Source organism: Protopterus annectens, chromosome 5.part1 (assembly GCF_019279795.1).
Source record: "Protopterus annectens isolate FY-2018-M chromosome 5.part1, PAN1.0, whole genome shotgun sequence".
NCBI classification, from domain to species: Eukaryota; Metazoa; Chordata; order Ceratodontiformes; family Protopteridae; genus Protopterus; species Protopterus annectens.
The window spans coordinates 34,281,482-34,307,639 of NC_056736.1; positions in this window are offsets into that span (position 1 = coordinate 34,281,482).

A 26,158-nucleotide genomic window follows, 5' to 3' on the forward strand; every position below is an offset into this window, starting at 1 on the left:
TGATCAAGATAGCAGTAGCTGACTGTTATGTAATTAAATCTTTTTACTTTTCTGTTTTTGTTTAATATAATCTAATGTCCAGTTGTCTAAAAGTTATAATATGCTAACTAAAATTCCATTCTGTAATTATATTCTGTTTCAGTGTTTCTGTATATCAGTGTTTCATTTTGTTAAATATTTTGCCAGTGTTTATATCCAAGAACAAATATCTTAAAATAATAAACCAAGCAAATGTTTACACTAGTGCCTACATTAATTGAACAATGATAAAGCGGTCATAGAATATAAATTAATATTTCTCAGATAATGTGCTAAGTTTGACCCAGTAATTATACACTGTCATTATCTTGTTTTCATCTTAATAGTAGACTTTTCTTTATGACATACAACACTAACATTATTTGCAAACTATTTAACTGGAGGAGTAATCTCATTTATCAGTACTTTGTAGTCATATGCTGTCCATTGTCAACAGTCTCACTAGATGTAGGAATTAAGACTTGGCAACACATCTGGGAACAGAAGCATTAAATAGGGTCAAATGTTTAGCTATATGAATTTTTTAGACCACAATGCTGACAGGAAGCATTAATATGTTTTCCAAAATAGGTAGCTTATCTTTGTAACCATAAATATCTGATGACAATCTGTTTTGATTAAAGATTTACACTTCCAATAATCATTACCTTCCGTTTGTATATAATTTTAATTCTGCATGGGTTAATAGATGATCTATATAAAAATGTCTAAGAGAATAATCACCAGATAGAGATGATGCAATTTTTGGAGGATTAAAACAATTTTCTATCTACTGTAGCTAGTGTTCAGCCTCAGTCTCAGCTAGCATAATCCCAATAATTATCTCTGATACAAAATGTATAGCTCTTATTTATTATTTAATGTTTTAGAAAAATATGATCTCCCTATCTCTCCAATGATTTGGGATTGTTTAGAATTCAGGAATGTTCTTGGAAAGTTTAGCTTGTTTGTGCATTCTGGCATAAATGTCATAATGTATATCATGAAACAACATGCATTTATCTCTGGATATTTATATATATAATTTCTGAATGATTTAATACTCTGCTTATGTAACTCAAATCTTTTGGCTTACTTGCATTTTTAAATAAGGAAATATCTTTTAACAGTCACTTCATATTATTATTATTATTATTATTATTATTATTATTATTATTATTATTATTATTATTAGTTATTCAGGATTTGTATATTTTGTACAGTGATATTTTTTCCTCTTTATAACCAAACAATTTCATGATAGTTTTTCAATTGGTCAAATAATCAGAATTTAACAATAATGCTACTGTTTTTAACACTAAAGCTATTTCATAAGTTTATAGTTCAGGACATCCTACTCCACCATCTTTACATTCTCAAATATGATTTCCCAAAGGTATTCAATATTTGTTGGGGTGCAATAGAACTTCAATTATACTATAGTACAACTGTAGTATCTTGGGAAAAATGATCGTTTTAATTAAAAATGACCTATCTACTATGGCAAACAATAACACATTTTTTTTAATGTATTTAATTGCTGTTGTTGTAATATTGTGTAAAATATTGTTAAAATGTGTTATTGTTGTTTCTTTACATTTGTATGTAAGTCTAACCTCTAAATTTGTAATTTCTTTGCTATTCAGTTCAAATGTTTCCATCAAGTAATTTAATTATTTGTAATTAACAAGGTGTTAATTTTATTCTGACTTAACTTTAGAATTAACATCAGTTCAAAATGTTGCAATGATTTTTCAAATTATTAGCAATCAATTTTTTCTATTGCTAACTGTATATCATTAGCAAATAATTCAATTTTGGAAGTATATTGATAATTTATTTCAAATATTACTATAGCAATGCTAGATTTTATGTAATTACTAGAAGCTCAGTTGCCAAAGCAAATAGAAAAGAGGCAAGTGACAAAAAGAACTTACTTTAACATGTCAGAATTGATTTTTCTAAAGATAAATAATAAGATGTAAATACATGCAAAGCTGTATATTTAAACTTTAGTTAAATAAGACCAGTTTTCAGATCTGAAGGCTTTATCTACATGCAGGCTATTTATATATAATTTCCTAATTATAGATGATGCTGGTTTATTGTTATTAGCAAAATCGATTATAGAAATTATTCTTTGATGTTATACTAAGTTTGTGTATTTAATGTGAAGCCAGTTTGTTTTTCCTATATTAATGCAGGAAGGGTATTTTAATCTACTGTCAAGGACTGATATAACTTTTGTAATCAGCAACTAATAATGAAATAGGTCTATATGAATAGATATGGGTCTTCATCTTGTTTTAATAAGGCAGAAATTATTGTATATTTACATTATGAAGGTATGTTAAATGTAGCCGTAATTTCTGTGAATATGTTCTGTAAAAAAGACAAAACATTCTGACGGAATGTTTCTACAGTTCACAGATAATGACATTACATGCAGATATATGTTCCTTCAGCATTTTATGTTTGCTCCCTTATTTCTGTTATAGAAATATCTCTCTATTTTCCTTACTTTCTCTGATTTAGTATATATATATATATATATATATATATATATATATATATATATATATATATATATATTCTTATATATTTTTATTTTAAAATGTATCAGTTACTTTTTTCTGCATTACTATTTTGTGCATTTATTTTCTCCTAACATTTTAAAACAGATATCCAAAGAACAAAAAAAAAAAAAAAAATGCTGTGTCCTAATCAGAAAACACATTTTATTGGAGCTTTGTTTGAGCACTTTTATCTTTAAAAGTCAAGCCTTTATCTTCTTTCTGAAGAAGTCTTTTTTTTTTTTTTAAGACAAAAGCGATCAAACAAAGCTTTAAGAAAGTGAGTTCTCTAGTGATGACACTGTGTATTTTTTTTTTTTTTTTATCTTTGGATTGTTGTTTTCTTTCTGTTCTGCTGTGTGGCTATTTCCTTTTTTTTTCTTTTTTTTTAAAGTTATCTTATGTAAGCCTTTAGGAGGTAGAGAATAAAAATGTAGTTTAATTTTTTATCTAATTGCGACCTTACACTATAGGACCTCCTGAAACTCTGCATGCATTTTTTCATATCTCATAATAAGCCTCTTTCTCCTTTTGTATTATTCAACTTTATCTTTTCTTACATTTACAATAACTCTTATTTCATTGAATTTTCTTATTATAATACCAAGCAAAGACTTTGCAGTATAAATATGCTTTCATTGAGACCCATATAATCATATTAGAAACTTCACCATTATTGTTGAAGTCTAAGAACTGTTGTATTTCTGTGAGAAATTACATTTTACAATCAGTTAACATTTTATATGAGATGGAAATATATTAAAAGACATAAATTTTCTTGGATTAATCATTTTTGTATCAGTACTGTACTATTAACTAATATATGACATGCTGCCACCTTTATCATTTATAATTTAGAAAAATATAATTTGAAATGTATACACTTTCAATTCATGACTGGGTACTAAATTTATAAGTGCAATGAGTGCAAAAGAAATATTTTGATACAGAAAAGTTATCAGCATCTGTAAAACTAAGTTAATAAAGTTAACTAACACCTTATCTGATGCTTAAATTCTAGTTTAATTTTATTTTAGTATATATTTAAGGTCTCCTGCAATTACTATATCTCCCTTAAAATTCAAAGATACAATTGCACAAAGCCTCTTAAGAAATTTAGCTCCAATTCTCAGAATCCATCAAGTTTTTGTTATGGTTAGTATTCTTTTTGATGTTCAGTATTGATTATTTGCATTATTTTTATTATTACTCTATTAGGCAATAACCATATACCTTATAATAGAATTTCTCTACAAGACTAATCTACCCTTTCTCTTTTCTTTAAATATGTGAGTAGTTAGTTATGTATATTCATCACTATTTATTCTGTTAATATAATATTGCAATAAACAAGTATCTTGTAAAAGAAACATTTGTGTTTAATGCATTTTTAAATATTTAAAGCAACTGTCTCTCTTGTTGCCACAACAAATGTCATATACATTTAAAGAGACAAAATGTAAAGAAAATATCTTATATTAGTCACACACACACACACACACACACACACACACACACACACACACACACACACACACACACATATATATATATATATATATATATATATATATATGACTCTACTTTATATCAGTGAAATACCACTTACCCAAAACTAATATCAACGAGACGAAAACACCAGCAGCACCAACCCACCAACGTCCTGGAACACCTACTTACCACTCCAGGTAGTAACCACATGGCCATCCAACACAGACATTTAAACAGAAGAAAACCAAACCCCCCCATGTAGGGGCTTCACCTCCACAACCCCACTAACTAAATATACCAACTCCGAGGTTGCACTACCATTGGGGTAAAGCTCAAAGTTTAACAGGATGGCCAAGTGGTTACTTACCTGGAGTGGTTAGTTGGTGTGTTGGTGCTTTTGTCTCTATGATATGGATTTTAGGTAAGTGGCATTTCGTTGTTCTAAAGTAGACCCATGATCGCCATATTAATTTAGATCCTTAGAATAATGTATGTATGAAAAAAAAAGAAAACAATTGTTTGAAAATTCATTTCATATAGACACAAAAAGCAAGAATTATTAAAGATAGCAAATTGCAAACAAACCATTTCTCTTCCATAGAAAGTACAGTTGTGCAAGTAAAATTTACCATAACAGTAAATGTTTGAATGATCACTGCAGCAGTACCCTTAGCAATATGGGTAACATCCTTCTAAGGATATAACAGCCAGCCAGTTTCCAAAGCTTCATGTTACCTTCCAAGTGCCCAAACTGTCAGCAGATCAAGCTAGGTTGACTAAAATATAAGTTTTTGGTGCAAAACCTTTCAGAGTTTTATGCCACCGGAAAGAGAGAGACAGGGGCTGAGCCCAAAAAGGACAGTACTAGGAACAACAAAAAATACATGTCCAGAGCCTGATATAAAAATATACAAAAAAAAAAAAAAAAAAAAAAAAAAAAACAGGGAAGTAGATGTTTAAGAAGACATGGAAAGAGGGGTCCAAAATTTAGTTTCAAATCTCCCAAAATCAAGAGGGCAGTCCACCAAGTCTGAATGACTGTTCAAAGGGGTGGAGAGATGGAACAGTTACTGCAGCACTGATCATTTGAACGTCTACTGTTATGATAAAGTTTTGCTTACACATTTGCACTATGTTCATCATATTGATAACAGTTGTAGTAGCCTTAGCTATATGGGAAGATTAACTTAGCTAACTACATTTTGGATGTGGAAGAAAAGAGTCCAGAAGCCTCTGAAAAAATGGTCCTAGCAAAGCTTGATCTGGACCAAAAGAATAAATAAAGCTTATAGTGTTTTTTTTTTTTTTTTTTTAATTATGCAAAGATAACTAGGTTGTAGCTTCTAGAATACTTCCAGAATCCAACCATTTCTGAAAAGCCATAGATAGGTGAAGCCAAGGCCCTGGTAGAGTGGTCCTTGGCCATGCCTGGAATAGTTTCGTTATGGTGTGTATAACAAAAGGTAATAGCCTTATACAACCATTTGGAAATAGTCTGTTTTGGCACAGATTATCCCTTCTTCTTACATTCACAAGAAATGAGCAACTGATCAGAAGATCTTTTTATTTCTGTCAGTACAGTGCCTGAGTTGTCTGTGGACATTGACATTCAAAGTATGGAGTATCCTTTCTCTCTCATTTTTATTTTCAGAAAAGAAAATGGAGAGATGGCTAGTCTGTGTTAAAGTAAACTCGGATAACACTTTAGGCATAAAAGAAGGATACATTCTCAAAGATTCCCTCTCCCTATGGAAAACAAGATAGGGTTGAGTCACCATAAGATCTTGCAACTCAGATGCCCTTCATTCACAGGTCAGAGAAATCATTAAAACTGTTCTTCATGTTAAGAACCACAAGTCAGATGAGCTAAATGAGTTGGTTCAAATGGAGCTTAGATTCTCCAACACAAATTAAGAACCAAAGCAGGGGCCATCAGTTTTCTTGGATGACTCTTATGCAAAACCCTATTAAAAACATTTTCACATTAGACTGCATTGAAAGAAGAGGCTCCATGTGCAGATATGCTGGAATGGTAGACAATGAACATTGATGGAGGATTAATAAAGGACATAGATATTATAGAACCAGAAAACAACTAGCCTTGAATGAGTACTTGTCATGGTGCTGGCAACAACTTGAAAAAAATTCAATTTGCTAATATATGATTTTATACTTGCAGGCTTTCTTGCCTCCATTAGTAACTGTGGCACATCCTCAGTAAACATGTGCCTAAAAGAAATTAAGACCCTATCATCTAGGTAGTCAAGTGAACTTGATTGAAGTTGGAGTGTATTAGACATCCTTTCTTGTGTGAGTAAGTCCAGTCTGTGAAGAAGCTTATGGTAACTGCCCCTAGCCATTTCTAAAAGAAGCAAGAATGAAGGCTGCCTGGTCCAGAAGGGAGTCACCACAATGATCTTGGAGGATTCGTTTTGAATCTTCAGAAGTATCCTGGATATTAGTGGAAAAGGTTGGAAAGCAAATAGAAGCATACTTATCCAATAAAAAGAAAAGGAAGCTGTCTTTCAGGCCTTGCTGCATAGAGATCTGGAGCAGAATCTTGCCAGTTTTAGTTTCTTATTAAAACATTCCAGTTATTAAAAAAAAAAAAAAACATTGCATTGACCTAGCTAATGTACATTGCAAGTTGGTTGTTTCGGGAAAACAAAACAAAATAATGTTGTAGGTGGAGGTGTGACGCAAGTGGTGGATTGGATTGCAATAATCCGATTGGCTGCCACCACTTGCTCTATCAAGAACTTTAAAACATGATTTTCTACAAGAACTTTAATTTGAGCTTAATGTAAAAACATGCGGAATCGTAACTATATAAGGTAATGTACACATTTAGTTATGATTTCAGCATGTTTTGCATTAAGCTCACCTACAAATCTTGAATACAGTTTCTCACGCTTGTGGAAGGCACTCGGGGGTAACAGTTTGCAATTAGAATCTTCTCATGGTGTGCTCGGTGTTAAGCACAGAGGCGCCATGAGAAGGTACTCGGGTTAATGAGTCAAGTGAGGAGGTAATGAGGTTAACTTGAGAAACTACCCTCAGATGGAACAAATCTTGGAGGACCATATAATCTAGTTTCCATTCATGAGGGACTGCTGTGATCCTACTGAGCTTGTCTGCCACATAATTTTCTTATAACTGAATGTAGGATGCCTTTAGGTGATATTGTGCTGTGAAGCTGTATCACAAGCTAACATGGCTAGTCCAAAAATGAAGTATGACCAAGTTCTTCCTTGCCTGTTGATGTACCACATGACTGTGGTATTGTCTGGAACTACTGGAAGAGGTCCTGAGAATGAAATATAGTTCAGAGAGTCGAGTGCCTTGATCAGGGCAAGCTTCTCTTTTATATTTGTGTGCTTGTGTCTGTCCTTGGTGTCCCACATTCCTTGCACTTTTATCATTCTAGAACCTACTCTGTAAGCAATGTTTGAACCATCTGTGGTGACTGACTGATTTGGGGTAGGAAGGGAAAAAGGGATAACTGGGTTTAAAGATATCTGTTGCTTCCAACAAAAGACTTCTCTTCTGTCACTCGCCAGCACTCAGATTTGAAAAGATAAAGGGTGTTCATGCTGGGACAAAAGACATTGCAGATACCACTGTACCTTTCTCATGTGAAGTTTTGCCAGGGATATCATGAGAATTGTAGATGCTATGAAACCCAACATCCTGAGGCATTCCTTCTCAGTGACTAAATCCAAAGTGGAAAACCTTAGAACAAATTTAGATAAAGATCTAGTTTTCCTGTGAAAGAAATGTTGTTTGAACTGAGGTGTCTAGTTGACATCCCTGGAACACAATCCTGAGTGAAGTAGTCAGGAAAGACTTTTGAATACTTTTTTGGAATCCCAGCTTGTGTAAGATATCTCTTACCCAAGAGAGAGATTCCTGACACTTTGAAAAAAAAACTAAAAAGATAAGCAAATTGTCTAAATATGGAAAAATGTGGAAACTCTGTCAGCTGCAATGCACTATAACTGGAGCTAGACCCTTTGTGAATACTCTTAGTGCAGATGATAGTTCAAAGTGTAAGGCAGAGAACTGATAATGTGATCCAGATTAAGATGCATCTGAAGTGTGGATGAATAGGGATGTGATGATAAGCATCTTTAAAGTTTAGCGTTGCCAGGAAACCTGAAAGATGAAGAAGAGGTACTAGGTTGTGAAGTGGCATCATTTTGAATTTGGGCACTATCACAAACAGATTTAGGAAACAAAGAAAGAAAAAAAAAGAAAGAAAGAATAAGAAAGAAAGAGAGAAAGAAAGAAAGAAAGAAAGAAAGAAAGAAAGAAATAAAAGAAAGAAAGGAAGAGAGAAAGAAAGAAAGAAAGTTAATTCCAGAACTAGTCTCAGATAATTTTCTTATTTTATTTGGCATTATAAACATCCTTAAATGAAAACCCTACCTCACCCATGAAGATGGAACTGGTTCTATCACTCCTTGGGATAGCATATGATGAAGAACTAGTGGAAACAAATTAATCTAATCTGGAGAATGAGAATGAACCACTGGAAAGGAAGGATTTCCTCCAGCTGTCTTCTGTAACCTTGATAAATGATTCTCAGAGCCCATTTGTTGGAAACTATCTGTTGCCAAAAAGAAAACTGGAGATTCAGACTTTCTGGAAGTAAAAAGGAGCAAAGGAAGCAGTCACTCTCAAAGTCTCTTGAATAGTCATTCAGACTTGTTGGCTTGTCCTTGATTTTTAGAGATTTGAGACTTATTTTTGGAACCCCCTTGCCATTTCTTCTTAAACATCTGCTTCCCTGTATTTGGTTGAGAATATTTACTCTATTTTGTGTGTGTTTGTTTGTTTGCCAAAATTGAATGAGGAGGTAGAAAATCACTTGGAAAAATTGAAAAAAAAGGGCTGAAAAATCTCCATGGATCAACTTACCTCTTTCATCAGGCTTTTTCAGCACCTCTGCAGTAGAAGAGCCAAACACAAAATACCTTTCCAAGGGATAATTTAATATCTTAAATGTTTAACATCATCTGGGAGGTTCTGAGAATTCAGCCATGCAGACCGCCTCATAACAGTATCAGTGGCCATAGCCCTGGAAGAATTATCAACAGAGTCATGCCCACACTGTAGACAATATGTAGTGAGTGACCTGTGCAACAGACAAAACTAAAGCAGATTTTTCCTCACAAGAAGAAACTGCATATAAAACATTCATTCTTTTACAGTTTGTCAGAACAAACATATGTGTCTATCAAATCAAAATTCTGAAAATCAAAGTTGTAGAAGTATACACTTTTTCCCCAGAACTATCAACAATTGTACCATCCTTATCACAAAGAGCAGGATTGGAATTAACTAAGTTCTTAGCAGCAGTGGGCTCAGCTAAAGCTACAGCTACTGCTGGGTCAGGTTTGGGAATAGTATATACAAATTTAAAATACTGATGAACTTTATATGCCCTAACTGCCTTTTTAGGGGCAGCTGGCTGGCTATCAGGAAAATTGCAGGCAGTAGCATGCACATCCTATAAGGCAGACTGAACAGAAGGAATGGATGTAGATCTGCAAAACCTTCTGTAATAACACATAGCATTATTGAGGGACTGAGAAATGTCAATGTTCTTCACTTAAAACATTAACACATCCTAGCAATAGTCTCAGAGAAAGAGAACCCCCCATTCAGAATCAGAAAAGGAGCTCTCCTCTGAATCTGAATCAGGAATCTGTGGAACAAATGCACCCATCCATCAATCTTCCTGTTCAGATTCAGAATCGTGAATATCTTCAGGAAAAGAGGAATCCCTCTTTCTTTTACCAGAAACTGCTTTATAAGAAAGATCATTATCTTGAATTAAACTCTGATCCAGACCCAGTAAACTACTCCTATCCAAAGAAAATTGAGGAAGAGTAGATACATGCTTGGTTTTCTGTTTCTTTTTTTCGCAGGTAAAATGGTGTCAGCCATGTTATTAATGGCAGCAGCAGTTTCCCCAGGGATGGGCACAGCATTCTACAAAACAGAGAAACGTTCCCTTTTTCCTCAACCTGGACCAACAAGAGTAGCTCTCTCTTGCACACTGAGGGTACCACAACAGCTGCAGTGGACATTGCTAACACCTGGTCTATAGTGGCTGTAGGTGCTATGCCAGAGGGATCTGGGGTAGATGATGGTCTGAGGTGCAACAAATGTCCACAGTAGTCACCCACCTGTGGTAAAGGCAGAATGCTAGCCTGCTGTGATGGCAAAAGCTGTTTGCTTTTTTTTTTTTGTGGCTGGAAGAAGAACTGGCTGTAGGACTGATAATCTGTTCCATAATCAAGACAAAAATGGGGCCTCTTTATGGGGAGGACAAGCAGCAATTGCCAATAAACACTGCCAGTCCACAAAAGTTACTTTTTTGTAAAAAATAAATAAATAAATAAATAAATAAACAGTAAAAAAAACACTTTTAAATGGTATGTTAACCTTACAAAAGTAAAAGCAAACACAATTAAAGAGAGAGGTGTTTTCAATTACATTACACCAGTTTTAAGCTGACATAAAAAAATGTGCTCTGTTTAAAAGTACATTACAATCCTGAGACAGTCCATTAAAATACAAAACTCCTAGCATTAAAATAACTATCCTGAAGAGGAAAGTAATAAAACATGTAAAAAATTAAGAACATGGATTTGTTCTCCAAAGGGAGCTCATCTGCCTAGAAAAGGAAAGCAGAAGCTGACCATTGATTCTCAAAATCCTGGGAGGAGCAGTAAAGTTCTGAAGGGCTTCATGCCCAAACAGTTTGGGTGCATGTAAGTTAATCAGAATCTTAGGAAGCTGGCAGCTATTGTATCATTGGCAGAATATCAATATGATGAACAACTTAAGGTTCTTAGTTTGAAAAGAAATCCCATTCAGACTTCACATCTAATTCTCCTTTACTCACTTACACTGACTTACGCCAGTTGCAGATCACTATATTCATCATCAAATAAATAATTTATATATCTTGCTTATTAGTATGTGATAAAAAGAAAAAAAAAATTTTGTTTCTAATTACCATGCATTTGTATCCATTTAAACATATGTTTAATCTTTACGTTCATAGGTATTTTACCATGTATGCATTCAAGAAAAACATTGAGGAGAATTTCCTTGATTCCCAAAAGCCCCAGTTCACTGTCTAGCCAATCAGTCAGCTCAAGGACACACAATAGGAAATGAAGGCCATGGAAATTAAGCCGTGAACCATAAGAAGCAGCCCTTCAACAGCTGTTTCAGTCCACTGCACCAATTACCAGACATCAAACTCTCTGCAAGACTCACTTCAGCTTTTTCATGACTGTTCATGTTCCAAAAGCAAAGCTAATTGCCACTCACTTTGACATACACAGCCAGCACAAACAACTACTTATGTGTAGATAAAGGCACTTAAATATCTATCCTTTGACAACCCTGTCTGCATGCTCAAAACACATATATTCCCACTACAAATAATATTTACCAACAATTTTGTACAGAAAAAAATGTTTCAGTTTCATCCTCCAACCCTTATATACAAGATTGTATCCATTTAAACATATGTTTAGTCTCTTTGTTCAGATGATGTCACCAGGTATGTAGCCGAGGAGACCATCAAGGAAGGCATCTCTGCCTCCCAAAAAATCAGATCAACTAATCTGCTAAGAGTCACATATCTGGCAGATGAAACCATGGGACTCAAACACTGGACCACAAGAAACAGCCTGACAATAGCTCGCACCAGTCAACAGACTTCAAACTTTCACCAACTCACACATTGCTATCTTTCTTAAGGTTGTTCATGTTCCATAAGCAAAGTCACATGCTATTTGCTCTTACATCCAGAGCCACCAACTATTGCTTATGTAAAGATAGGGTCTTGCAGATCAATGTGGGTGTATCTACATTTAAGAAGCTATCAAAGGGCTTACACAAGTGTATAAATACCGAGCAAGTGTGAGCCTGACTGCCATTTTGTAGTAAGCTGTTGAGATGTAAACATGTATGTCTGTAAGGTCTGTCTGTTAATCAGTTCATTTATATGTTATGATGCTGCAATCCAGCCTGATGTGTTTCTATGTATTAAAGCATCTAAACGAACTACCCTGCCTGCTTGTCACCTATGTTATAGAGGGACGAGCGACATGGTGTCAGAAGTGACATGTCTAAAAAGGACATGGGGCCAGAATGGAAGCCAGATTCTTCAATTTGAGTCAAAGAGGCATCCAATTGGTATTGGAGGAATATAAAGGAGTAAATCATCCCTACTGCACATATAATTCGCAAAACAGGTTAGAAACGGATTTCAGATGTTAACACTTTCTCAAATAATTTTTTATTCACAAAATATGAAATGGGGCATACAGAGTGCTCTAAATGATATTTGAATAAACTGATATATCCAATATTGATAAAATATTTGAATTACTACAGAAAATGTTTGAAATAAAGTCTGAATTGTGTAAAACAAATAAAATAAAGAGAAACGCCCGCATTTTGTGCTAAGCACATATTTTTCATATTAATTAAAGATATCCAAGTTATCAGAAGTGTATGAAGTGTTTGTATGTTTGTGCAGTATTACAGCAAAATTATTTTGCAAGATGCAGTCATTTCAGAGCATAATTCAGAAAGTACAGTATTTTGAAGAGTTTATTGTGCTTTTGAATGGTATTACAAGCTCACAGAGCAGTTTGTTTGTACATAATTACAAAGGCCCTATTTTCAGTGTGTTTGTGCATACTTTATGGGCATGGAAGATGGATTTCTAAAACCCAGTGTACTTGCGTTTGACAATAATACTGCTGAGAACTGGAGAGTGTTTGAGCAAGAGTACAACATTTTTATATAGGCTGCATTCTCTGATAAAGATAACCCTACAAAGGCATCTATTCTACTTAATTTAGGTGGGTAAGAAGCCACTAAAAGAAGAAGTTCATTTGTGTATGCACCTGCTATCTTTGCAGGAGACAGGGAAACCATCATATTGTTATACCGGCTGAGTCAAGGGAGGATCCTGAGTGCTTAAAATGTAAATTTAGAGAAATGTGTAACCTCCAGACAAATATTACAATGGAAAAGCATGTATTTTATACAAGAAATCAAAAGCCTGGTGAAACTTTTATAGCAAATATATCTGACTTGAGAAATAAAGCTAAAACATGCAGATTTGGTGATTTAAAGGATGAGCTGACAAAAGACAGACTTGCGTGTGGTATTAAAGATGATGCTGCGAGAAAGACTTTGCGTCATGACAGTGATTTAACTTTGAATAAGGCCACTGAGATTTGCCAGATATATGAGCTCACAGAAAACACACAAATGTGCTTATAAATGACAGCTGCATGCTTCCAGTAACATCTAGAGCTCATGTTGATAGTGTGCAGCACGTGGTTAGAAACAGGCCTAAGCACATGGCAGCAACTGTAGCCCCTGCAGTACTCACTAGTAAACCCCAGAGCTTTCTAGCAAATTCTAGAGTTTGCACAGTCTCAATGAAGCATAGGAGTGAGTCAGCAAACTCAAAGCATAGGCCCCTACCTACCAACCTTTCTTTGCCTACTGTTGTAATTGTGGTAGAAATCATGAATCTAAAAGGGAAAAATGTTTAGCTTTTGTCAGCAATTCCACAAATGCAATAAGTGGAATAATTTCTAGAGGTTTTCTAAATCAAAAGGCCCACAATCTTTTATTAAAAGTGGACATTTTAAGAAACAAGCTGATCAGTTAAAAGGCTGCAACCCTACTCTTTATGTTGATGGTGTGTCAGTGCTTTATGAAACAGTCAAAGCAGTAGATTTAATGGCAAAGAATGAAGTATTTAGTACTGTTCGGATAAATGGAAAACCCATAGAGCTCAAAGTTAATACAGGTTCTAAGTGCTATTTTGTGTCAGCAGAAACATTTGTCTGAGTGTGTCATAGTGAAAGGCTTGATTTGGCAAAGTGTGCGAAGCTTGTTGCTTATGGTGGTGAAGAAATTCAGACTGAAGGCTCAATAGTGCTTTCATGTTACTCTGCTGGAAGATGTTACGACTTGTTATTTTATGCAGTCAAGAGGCATGTCCAGACATTATTAGAGTTCAGAGACATTTTGAAAATGGGACTACTTTCATTTAATAAGGAAGTCCATCATGTTAGCTTGAAAGACCACTACTCCAATTTTACCCAGTATATTTTTTCTACCTATGCTGATCTTTTCGAAGACAAACTAAGGAAGCTTCCAGTTGTGTATTCCATGAAGTTAGACCCAGATGTCAGTCCAGATATCAGCCCAGCTCAAAAAGTTCCAGTAGTTATACAGGACAGAGTCAAAGCTGAGTAAGATAAAATGGTGTGACAAGATGTGATTTGTCCAGTAGGTTCATCTACTCCAACTGAGTGGGTATCTTCCATGGTGGTAGCTCATAAGGAAAGTTCAGATGACATCAGAATATGCATTGATCCACGAGATCTGAACAAAGCATTAAAAAGACCTCATCATCCAATGCACACAGTGAAAGAAGCCACAGCTTTGATGTCAAATGCCACTGTTTTCTTTTTGTCTTAGATACAAAGAGTTCATTTTGGCAAATTCAGCTTGACAAGAAATCATCATTGCTAACTACTTTCAGTACTCCGATTGGCAGGTACATATTTTTGAGAATGCCATTTGGAATAATTTCTGCAAATGAAGTCTTTCAACGTGCAATGAAGCAAATGTTTTTTTTCTGGGAATCCTTGTGCTACTATAGTAGATGATATACTAGTAAGATGTAATGGTGAAGCTGAGCATGACAGAAACCTCAAAAAAGTTCTGGAAAGGGCACGTCAAGTGAATCTTAAACGGAATCCTCAGAAGTGCTAATTCAGGCTACAAGAAGTTCTTATGTTGGTCATTTATTTACTAGTTCAGGCTGACAATCGGACCCTTCTAAGCAAACAGCAATTCTCGAGATGACAGCTAGAGACAGTGCTCAATCCCTGCAATGTTTTCTTGGCATGGTTAGCTATCTAGGCAAGTTCATTCCAGACTTGAGCCAAGTTTCAGCACCACTCAGAAAGCTGACATGTAAAGATGTATCCTGGTCTTGGTTTAATACACCACCAAAGAGCATTCGATGTCCTGAAACAGAGAATTGCTAGTCCACCAACTCTCATATATTATGATGTTTACAAGCCATTCACTCATGTGATGCTTCAAAATTTGGTCCAGGTGCAGTTATTCTACAAGAGGGTCAAACTGTTGCCTGTGCATTGAAAACTCTTACCCAAACTGAAGTGCAGTATGCTCAGATTGAGAAAGAGCTTTTGGCAATTGTGTTTGCATGTCCAAAGTTCCCTGATTATTTTTATGCTAGACCTATCCAGATCGAAACAGACCACCAACTCCTAGTCACTATCTTGAGAAAGCCTATGCATACAGCTCCAGCCAGATTGCAATGTATGATGTTGAGATTGCAGAAGTATACTTTTACTCTTGCCTACAAGAATGGCAAACTTCTTTATCTTCCTAATATATTATCCAGATCAATCAGAAACACCACTGAACAACATGAGAATGACAACCTTGATTTTGAAGTTGTGGAAGTGAGACATTTTCTTCCACATGTCTTGATGAGTTGAGAGATCACAAAGCCACAGATCCAGTTTTACAGAGGCTCAACCACTTTATCAATCAAGGATAGCTGTCAAAGCAGTCTAGTTTACCTCAAGAAGTGCAACCTTATTTTCCATACAAAGATAAGATTTTGTCTGACAATGGTATCATTATGACTGGCCTGAAATTAATTGTTCCAAAGTCCTTGCCACAAGACTACATTGTTATCTTGTATCATAGTCACCCAGGAATCGACTCTACCTAAAGAAGGGCAAGAGGTCTAGTATTTTGGGCTTCTATTTCGCAAGACATCGAGAGAGTACTTTTATCTTGTTCTGTGTGTAATAGTACTAAGCCACATCAACAGAAGGAACCACTTCAGCTACACCAGATTCCTGAACTACCTTGGTCAACAGTAGCTACAGAAATTTTCAAATGGAATGGTCAACATTATTTGGTGTTAGTAGATTCTTACTCCAATTGGTTCAAGATTGACCTACTTCCTAATCTAGCATCCAATACTTTCATTACTAAGATGAAGTGTCATTTTGCAGTCCATGCTAGTCCACACAAAGTTATTTCTGACAATGGCATACAGTTTACAAGCCAACAGTTCAAAAGATTTGCCGAATAATATGACTTTACTCATGTCACGAGTAGCCCAGAGTATACACAGTCAAATGGATTGACAGAATGTGCAATTCAAAGTGCAAAACAGTTACTAGAGAAGTCAAAATGAGACAGTAGTGATGTTTTCCTGAATCTCTTGAATCTCAGAAACATTCCTCATGATAAACATCATGGTACACTTACCCAGAAACTTCTGTCAAGTCAAACCAGAACCACATTACCAGTTAGTAGTCTATTGTTAGTTCCATATGTCAAGAAGAGCAGGTCAGTGAAAACCAATCTGTTGAAGAAGTGTTTAACCCAGAAGTACTACTATGATAAGACCAGCAATCTGTGCAGTCCATATGAGAAGGAAAAGTGTTAAGGATGCAAATGTCCAAAGGTTATGATTGGATTGGAGTCATGAAGAATAATCACCAAGAGCCGAGACTGTACAATGTAGAATCACATAGATCAGAGTTTAGGCGGAATTGGAAATATTTGATGCCAGTATCTTAGCCTATACCAGAGCGCAAAGCCTGTGAGAAAGACTCTTTTATCTCAGAGTAAGTTATCCAGTGTTCCTGTTCCAAAGGAAGTTACAGAGAATATTCTCATTCCTGTGATGAATCCAGAAGTTTCTGAAACAAGTTGTTAAATGAAGACTGTCCCTGTTGCTAAATTTAGTCCAGATTGTCATGTTACAAGATCTGATTGCATCCCCAGACCTTGTAATAGATATAAGGTAACTTGGACATGAACATTGTGTTTGTTTCTAATGTCTGTAATTATGCATGTCTAACTCCAATGTTGTTTTTATTAAGGGCAATCTTTGGAAGAGGGAGGATGTAGATCAATGTGTGTGTTTGTACCTTTAAGAAGCTATCTAAGGGCTTGCACACGTGTATAAATACTGAGCATAAGTGAGCCTGACTGCCATTTTGTATTAAGCTGTTGAGATGTAAGCATGTAGGTCTGTAAGGTCTATCTGTTAATCAGTTTGTTTATATTTTAGGATGCTGCTATCCATCCTGATGTGTTTCTATGTAATAAGGCATCTAAACAAACTGCAACTTCTGCTTGTCATCTGTGTTAGAGTGGGATGAGTGACAGTACTTATACAACAATCTTTTAATAACCTTATCTGAAAGTTCAAAGCATACACATTGTAATAAGTACCAACAGCATTATACAGAGCAATATATATATATATATATATATATATATATATATATATATATGTGTGTGTGTGTGTATGTGTGTGTGTGTGTGTGTGTGTGTGTGTGTGTGTGTGTGTGTCTGTGTGTGTGTGTGTGTGTGTGTGTGTGTGTGTGTGTGTGTGTGTGTGTGTGTGTGTCTGTGTGTGTGTGTGTGTGTGTGTATATATAAATATATATATATATATATATATATATATATATATATATATATATATATATATATGGATCCCCTACACTACATCGACAAACCACAAACCCGACAGCCAAAATGCTGACACCAAAACACCGAAACCACACAATGCCGAGAGTCCACATTACTGAACACCATAACACTGACTCACAACACACACACAACACAAGCACACCAAAAACCTTACAAACCTACACTAAACCTTACATACACAACTATCTATGCACTAACCTTAACCCAAACCGAATCAGGAATCTGAGGAACAAATGCACCCATCCATCAATCTTCCTGTTCAGATTCAGAATCTGGAATATCTTCAGGAAAAGAGGAATCCCTCTTTCTTTTACCAGAAACTGTTTTACAAGAAAGATCATTATCTTGAATTAAACTCTGATCCAGACCCAGTAAACTACTCCTATCCAAAGAAAACTGAGGAAGAGTAGATACGTGCTTGGTTTTCTGTTTCTTTTTTAGCAGGTAAAATGGGGATAGCCATGTTATTAATGGCAGCAGCAGCTTCCACAGGGATGGGCACAGTATTCTACAAAACAGAGAAACATTCCCTTTTTCCTCAACCTGGACCGACAGGAGTAGCTCTCTCTTGCATACTGAGGGTACCACAACAGCTGCAGAGGATATTGCTAACACCTGGTCTATAGTGACTGTAGGTGCTATGCCAGAGGGATCTGGGGTAGATGATGGTCTAAGGTACAACAAATGTCCACAGTAGTCACCCACCCATGGTAAAGGCAGAATGCTAGCCTGCTGTGATGGCAAAAGCTGTTTGCTTTTTTTTTTTTGTGGCTGGAAGAAGAACTGGCTGTAGGACTGATAATCTGTTCCATAATCAAGACAAAAATGGGGCCTCTTTATGGGGAGGACAAGCAGCAATTGCCAATAAACACTGCCAGTCCACAAAAGTTACTTTTTTGTAAAAAATAAATAAATAAATAAATAAATAAACAGTAAAAAAAAACACTTTTAAATGGTATGTTAACCTTACAAAAGTAAAAGCAAACACAATTAAAGAGAGAGGTGTTTTCAATTACATTACACCAGTTTTAAGCTGACATAAAAAAATTGTGCTCTGTCTAAAAGTACATTACAATCCTGAGACAGTCCATTAAAATACAATACTCCTAGCTTTAAAATAACTATCCTGAAGAGGAAAGTAATAAAACATGTAAAAAATTAAGAACATGGATTTGTTCTCCAAAGGGAGCTCATCTGCCTAGAAAAGGAAAGCAGAAGCTGACCATTGATTCTCAAAATCCTGGGAGGAGCAGTAAAGTTCTGAAGGGCTTCATGCCCAAACAGTTTGGGTGCATGTAAGTTAATCAGAATCTTAGGAAGCTGGCAGCTATTGTATCATTGGCAGAATATCAATATGATGAACAACTTAAGGTTCTTAGTTTGAAAAGAAATCCCATTCAGACTTCACATCTAATTCTCCTTTACTCACTTACACTGACTTACGCCAGTTGCAGATCACTATATTCATCATCAAATAAATAATTTATATATCTTGCTTATTAGTATGTGATAAAAAGAAAAAAAAAATTTTGTTTCTAATTACCATGCATTTGTATCCATTTAAACATATGTTTAATCTTTACGTTCATAGGTATTTTACCATGTATGCATTCAAGAAAAACATTGAGGAGAATTTCCTTGATTCCCAAAAGCCCCAGTTCACTGTCTAGCCAATCAGTCAGCTCAAGGACACACAATAGGAAATGAAGGCCATGGAAATTAAGCCGTGAACCATAAGAAGCAGCCCTTCAACAGCTGTTTCAGTCCACTGCACCAATTACCAGACATCAAACTCTCTGCAAGACTCACTTCAGCTTTTTCATGACTGTTCATGTTCCAAAAGCAAAGCTAATTGCCACTCACTTTGACATACACAGCCAGCACAAACAACTACTTATGTGTAGATAAAGGCACTTAAATATCTATCCTTTGACAACCCTGTCTGCATGCTCAAAACACATATATTCCCACTACAAATAATATTTACCAACAATTTTGTACAGAAAAAAATGTTTCAGTTTCATCCTCCAACCCTTATATACAAGATTGTATCCATTTAAACATATGTTTAGTCTCTTTGTTCAGATGATGTCACCAGGTATGTAGTCGAGGAGACCATCAAGGAAGGCATCTCTGCCTCCCAAAAAATCAGATCAACTAATCTGCTAAGAGTCACATATCTGGCAGATGAAACCATGGGACTCAAACACTGGACCACAAGAAACAGCCTGACAATAGCTCGCACCAGTCAACAAACTTCAAACTTTCACCAACTCACACATTGCTATCTTTCTTAAGGTTGTTCATGTTCCATAAGCAAAGTCATATGCTATTTGCTCTTACATCCAGAGCCACCAACTATTGTTTATGTAAAGATAGGGTCTTGCAGATCAATGTGGGTGTATGTACATTTAAGAAGCTATCTAAGGGCTTACACAAGTGTAAAAATACAGAGCAAGTGTGAGTCTGACTGCTATTTTGTAGTAAACTGTTGAGATGTAAACACGTATGTCTGTAAGGTCTGTCTGTTAATCAGTTCATTTATATTTTATGATGCTACAATCCAGCCTGATGTGTTTCTATGTATTAAAGCATCTAAATGAACTACCCTGCCTGCTTGTCATCTATGTTATAGAGGGACGAGCGACATGGTGTCAGAAGTGACATGTCTAAAAAGGACATGGGGCCTAAATGGAAGCCAGATTCTTCAATTTGAGTCAAAGAGGCATCCAATTGGTATTGGAAGATTATAAAGGAGTGAATCATCCCTACTACACATAAAATTCACAAAACAGGTCAGAAATGGATTTCAGATGTTAACACTTTCTCAAATCATTTTTTATTCAGAAAATATGAAATGGGGCATACAGAGTGCTCTAAATGATATTTGAATAAACTGATATATGAAATATTGATAAGATATTCAAATTACTACAGAAAATTTTGAAATAAAGTCCGAATTGAGTAAAATTAATAAAATAAAGAGAAACAACAGCATTTTTTGCTAAGCACATATTTTTCATATTAATTAAAGATATCCAAGTTATCAGAAGTGTATGGAGTGTTCTTATGTTTGTGTAGTATTACAGTAAATTTATTTTGCAAGATACAGTAATTTCTCAGCATATTTCGGAAAGTATAGTATTTTGAAGAGTTTATTGTGCATTTGAATGGTATTACAAGCTCACGGAGCAGTTTGTTTGTACATAATTACAAAGGCCCTATTTTCAGTGTGCTTGTGCATACTTTATGGGCATGGAAGATGGATTTCTAAAACCCAGTGTACTTGTGTTTGGCAATAATATTGCAGAGAACTGGATAGTGTTTGAGCAAGAGTACAACATTTTCATACAGGCTGCATTTTCTGATAAAGATAACCCTACAAAGGCATCTATTCTACTTAAATTAGGTGGGTAAGAAGCCACTAAAAGAAGAAGTTCATTTGTGTATGCACCTGCTATCTTTGCAGGAGACAGGGAAACCATCATATTGTTATACCGGCTGAGTCAAGGGAGGATCCTGAGTGCTTAAAATGTAAATTTAGAGAAATGTGTAACCTCCAGACAAATATTACAATGGAAAAGCACGTATTTTATACAAAAGATCAAAAGCCTAGTGAAACATTTATAGCACATATATCTGACTTGATAAATAAAGCTAAAACGTGCAGATTTGGTGATTTAAAGGATGAGCTGACAAAAGACAGACTTGCGTGTGGTATTAAAGATGATGCTGCAAGAAAGGCTTTGCTTCATGACAGTGATTTAACTGTGAATAAAGCCACAGAGATTTGTCAGATATATGAACTCACAGAAAAGCACACAAATTTGCTTACAAATGAGAGTTGCATGCTTCTAGTAACATCTAGAGCTCATGTTGATAGTATGCAGCACGTGGTTAAAAGAAACAGGCCCAAGCACATGGCAGCAACTGTAGCCCCTGCAGTACTCACTGGTAAACCCCAGAGCTTTATAGCAAATTCTAGTGTTTGCACAGTCCCAAAGAAGCATAGGAATGAGTCAGCAAACTCAAAGCATAGGCCCCAACCTGCTTTATTTGCCTGATGTTGTAATTGTGGTAGAAATCATGAATCTAAAAGGGAAAAATGTTTAGCTTTTGGTCAGCAATTCCACAAATGCAATAAGTGGAATCATTTCTAGAGGTTTTGTAAATCAAAAGGCCCACAATCTTTTATTAAAAGTGGACATTTTAAGAAACAAGCTGATCAGTTAGAAGGCTGCAACCCTAGCCTTTATGTTGATGGTGTGTCTGTGTTTTATGAAACAGTCAAAGCAGTAGATTTAAGGGCAAAGAATGAAGTATTTTGTACTGTTCGGATAAATGGAAAACCTATAGAGCTCAAAGTTAACACAGGTTCCAAGTGCAATGTTATGTCAGCAGAAACATTTGCCAGAGTGTGTCATAGTGAAAGGCTTGATTTGGCAAAGTGTGCGAAACTTATTGCTTATGGTGGTGAAGAAATTCAGACTGAAGGCTCAATAGTGCTTTCATGTTACTCTGCTGGAAGATGTTACGACTTGTTATTTTATGCAGTCAAGAGGCATGTCCAGACATTATTAGAGTTCAGAGACATTTTGAAAATGGGACTACTTTCATTTAATAAGGAAGTCCATCATGTTAACTTGAAAGACCACTACTCTAATTTTACCCAGTATATTTTTTCTACCTATGCTGATCTTTTCGAAGACAAACTAAGGAAGCTTCCAGTTGTGTATTCCATGAAGTTAGACCCAGATGTCAGTCCAGATATCAGCCCAGCTCAAAAAGTTCCAATAGCTATACAGGACAGAGTCAAAGCCGAATAAGATAAAATGGTGTGACAAGGTGTGATTTGTCCAGTAGGTTCATCCACTCCAACTGAGTGGATATCTTCCATGGTGGTAGCACTTAAGGAAAGTTCAGATGACATCAGAATATCTATTGATTCAAGAGATCCGAACAAAGCATTAAAAAGACCTCATCATCCAATGCACACAGTCAAAGAAGCCACAGCTCTGATGCCAAATGCCACTGTTTTCTTTTTGTCTTAGATGCAAAGAGTTCATTTTGGCAAATTCAGCTTGACAAGAAATCATCATTGCTAACTACTTTCAGTACTCTGATTGGCAGGTACAGATTTTTGAGAATGCCATTTGGAATAATTTCTACAAATGAAGTCTTTCAACGTGCAATGGAGCAATTTTTTTTCTGGGAATCCTTGTGCTACTATAATAGATAATATACTAGTAAGAGGTAATGGTGAAGTTGAGCATGACAGAAACCTCAAAAAAGTTCTGGAAAGGGCACGTCAAGTGAATCTTAAACGGAATCCTCAGAAGTGCTAATTCAGGCTACAAGAAGTTCTTATGTTGGTCATTTATTTACTAGTTCAGGCTGACAATCAAACCCTTCTAAGCAAACAGCCATTCTCGAGATGACAGCTAGAGACAGTGCTCAATCCCTGCAATGTTTTCTTGGCATGGTTAGCTATCTAGGCAAGTTCATTCCAGACTTGAGCCAAGTTTCAGCACCACTCAGAGAGTTGACACGTAAAGATGTATCCTGGTCTTGGTTTAATACACCATCAAAGAGCATTCGATGTCATGAAACAGAGAATTGCTAGTCCACCAACTCTTACATATTATGATGTTTACAAGCCAGTCACTCTTTCATGTGATACTTCAAAATTTTGTCTAGGTGCAGTTATTCTACAAGAGGGTCAACCTGTTGCCTGTGCATTGAGAACTCTTACCCAAACTGAAGTGCAGTATGCTCAGATTGAGAAAGAGCTTTTGGCAATTGTGTCTGCATGTCCACAGTTCCCTGATTATTTTTATGCTAGACCTATCCAGATCGAAACAGACCGCCAACCCCTAGTCACTATCTTGAGAAAGCCTATGCATACAGCTCCAACCAGATTGCAACGTATGATGTTGAGATTGCAGAAGTATAATTATGCTCTTGTCTACAAGAATGGCAAACTTCTTTATCTTCCTAATATATCATCCAGATCACTCAGAAACACCACTGAACAACATGAGAATGACAACCTTGATTTTGATGTTGTGGAAGTGAGAAATTTTTCTTCCACATGTCTTGATGAGTTGAGAGATCACAAAGATCCAGTTTTACAGAGGCTCAACCACTTTATGAATCAGGGATGGCTGTCAAAGCAGTCTAGTTTACCTCAAGAAGTGCAACCTTATTTTCCATACAGAGATAAGATTTTGTCTGACAATGGTATCATTATGACTCGTCTGAAATTAATTGTTCCAAAGTCCTTGCCTCAAGACTACATTGTTATTTTGTATCGTAGTCACCTAGGAATTGATTCTACCAAAAGAAGGGCAAGAGGTCTTGTATTTTGGGCTTGTATTTCACAAGACATTGAGAGAGTACTTTTATCTTGTTCTGTGTGTAATAGTACTAAGCCACATCAACAGAAGGAACCACTTCACCTACACCAGATTCCTGAACTACCTTGGTCAACAGTAGCTACAGAAATTTTCATATGAAATGGTCAACATTATTTGGTGTTAGTAGATTCTTACTCCAATTGGTTCAAGATTGACCTACTTCCTAATCTAGCATCCAATACTTTCATTACTAAGATGAAGTGTCATTTTGCAGTCCATGCTAGTCCACACAAAGTTATTTCTGACAATGGCATACAGTTTACAAGCCAACAGTTCAAAAGATTTGCCGAAGAATATTACTTTACTCATGTCATGAGTAGCCCAGAGTATCCACAGTCAAATAGATTGACAGAATGTGCAGTTCATAGTGCAAAACAGTTACTAGAAAAGTCAAAATGAGATAGTAGTGATGTTTTCCTGAATCTCTTGAATCTCAGAAACATTCCTCATGATAAACATCATGGTACACTTGCCCAGAAACTTCTGTCAAGTCAAACCAGAACCACATTACCAGTTTGTAGTCTATTGTTAGTTCCATATGTCAAGAAGAACAGGTCAGTGAAAACCAATCTGTTGAAGAAGTGTTTAACCCAGAAGTCCTACTACGATAAGACCAGCAATCTGTGCAGTCCATATGAGAAGGAAAAGTGGTAAGGATGCAAATGTCCAAAGGTTATGATTGGATTGGAGTCAAGAAGAATATTCACCAAGAGTCAAGACTGTACATTGTAGAATCACATGGATCAGAGTTTAGGCAGAATTGGAAATATTTGATGCCAGTATCTTAGCCTATACCAGAGCGCAAAGCCTGTGAGAAAGACTCTTTTATCTCAGAGTAAGTTATCCAGTGTTCCTGTTCCAAAGGAAGTTACAGAGAATATTCCCATTCCTGTGATGAATCCAGAAGTTTCTGATACAAGTTGTTAAATGAAGACTGTTCCTTTTGCTAAATTTAGTCCAGATTGTCATGTTACAAGATCTGATTGCATCCCCAGACCTTGTAATAGATATAAGGTAACTTGGACATGAACATTGTGTTTGTTTCTAATGTCTGTAATTATGCATGTCTAACTCCAATGTTGTTTTTATTAAGGGCAATCTTTGGAAGAGGGAGGATGTAGATCAATGTGTGTGTATGTACCTTTAAGAAGCTATGTAAGGGCTTGCGCAAGTGTATAAATACTGAGCATAAGTGAGCCTGACTGCCATTTTGTATTAAGCTGTTGAGATGTAAGCATGTATGCCTGTAAGGTCTGTCTGTTAATCAGTTTGTTTATATTTTAGGATGCTGCTATCCATCCTGATGTGTTTCTATGTAATAAGGCATCTAAACAAACTGCAACTTCTGCTTGTCATCTGTGTAAGAGTGGGATGAGTGACAGTACTTATACAACAATCTTTTAATAACCTTATCTGAAAGTTCAAAGCATACACATTGTAATAAGTACCAACAGCATTATACAGAGCAATATATATATATATATATATATATATATATATATATATATATATATATATATATATATATATATATATGTGTGTGTGTGTGTGTATGTGTGTGTGTGTGTGTGTGTGTGTGTGTGTGTGTGTGTGTGTGTGTGTGTGTGTGTGTGTGTGTGTGTGTGTGTGTGTGTGTATATATAAATATATATATCTATATATATATATATATATATATATATATATATATATATATATATATATATATATGGATCCCCTACACTACATCGACAAACCACAAACCCGACAGCCAAAATGCCGACACCAAAACACCGAAACCACACAATGCCGACAGTCCACATTACTGAACACCATAACACTGACTCACAACACACACACAACACAAGCACACCAAAAACCTTACAAACCTACACTAAACCTTACATACACAACTATCTATGCACTAACCTTAACCCAAACCCTAACCCTAAGGTCCGTCACTATCGCACACTTACCTTATCCGCACCCTAACCCTAAAGTCTGTCACTATTGCACACTTACCTTATCTGCACCCTAACCCTAAAGTCCGTTACTATTGCA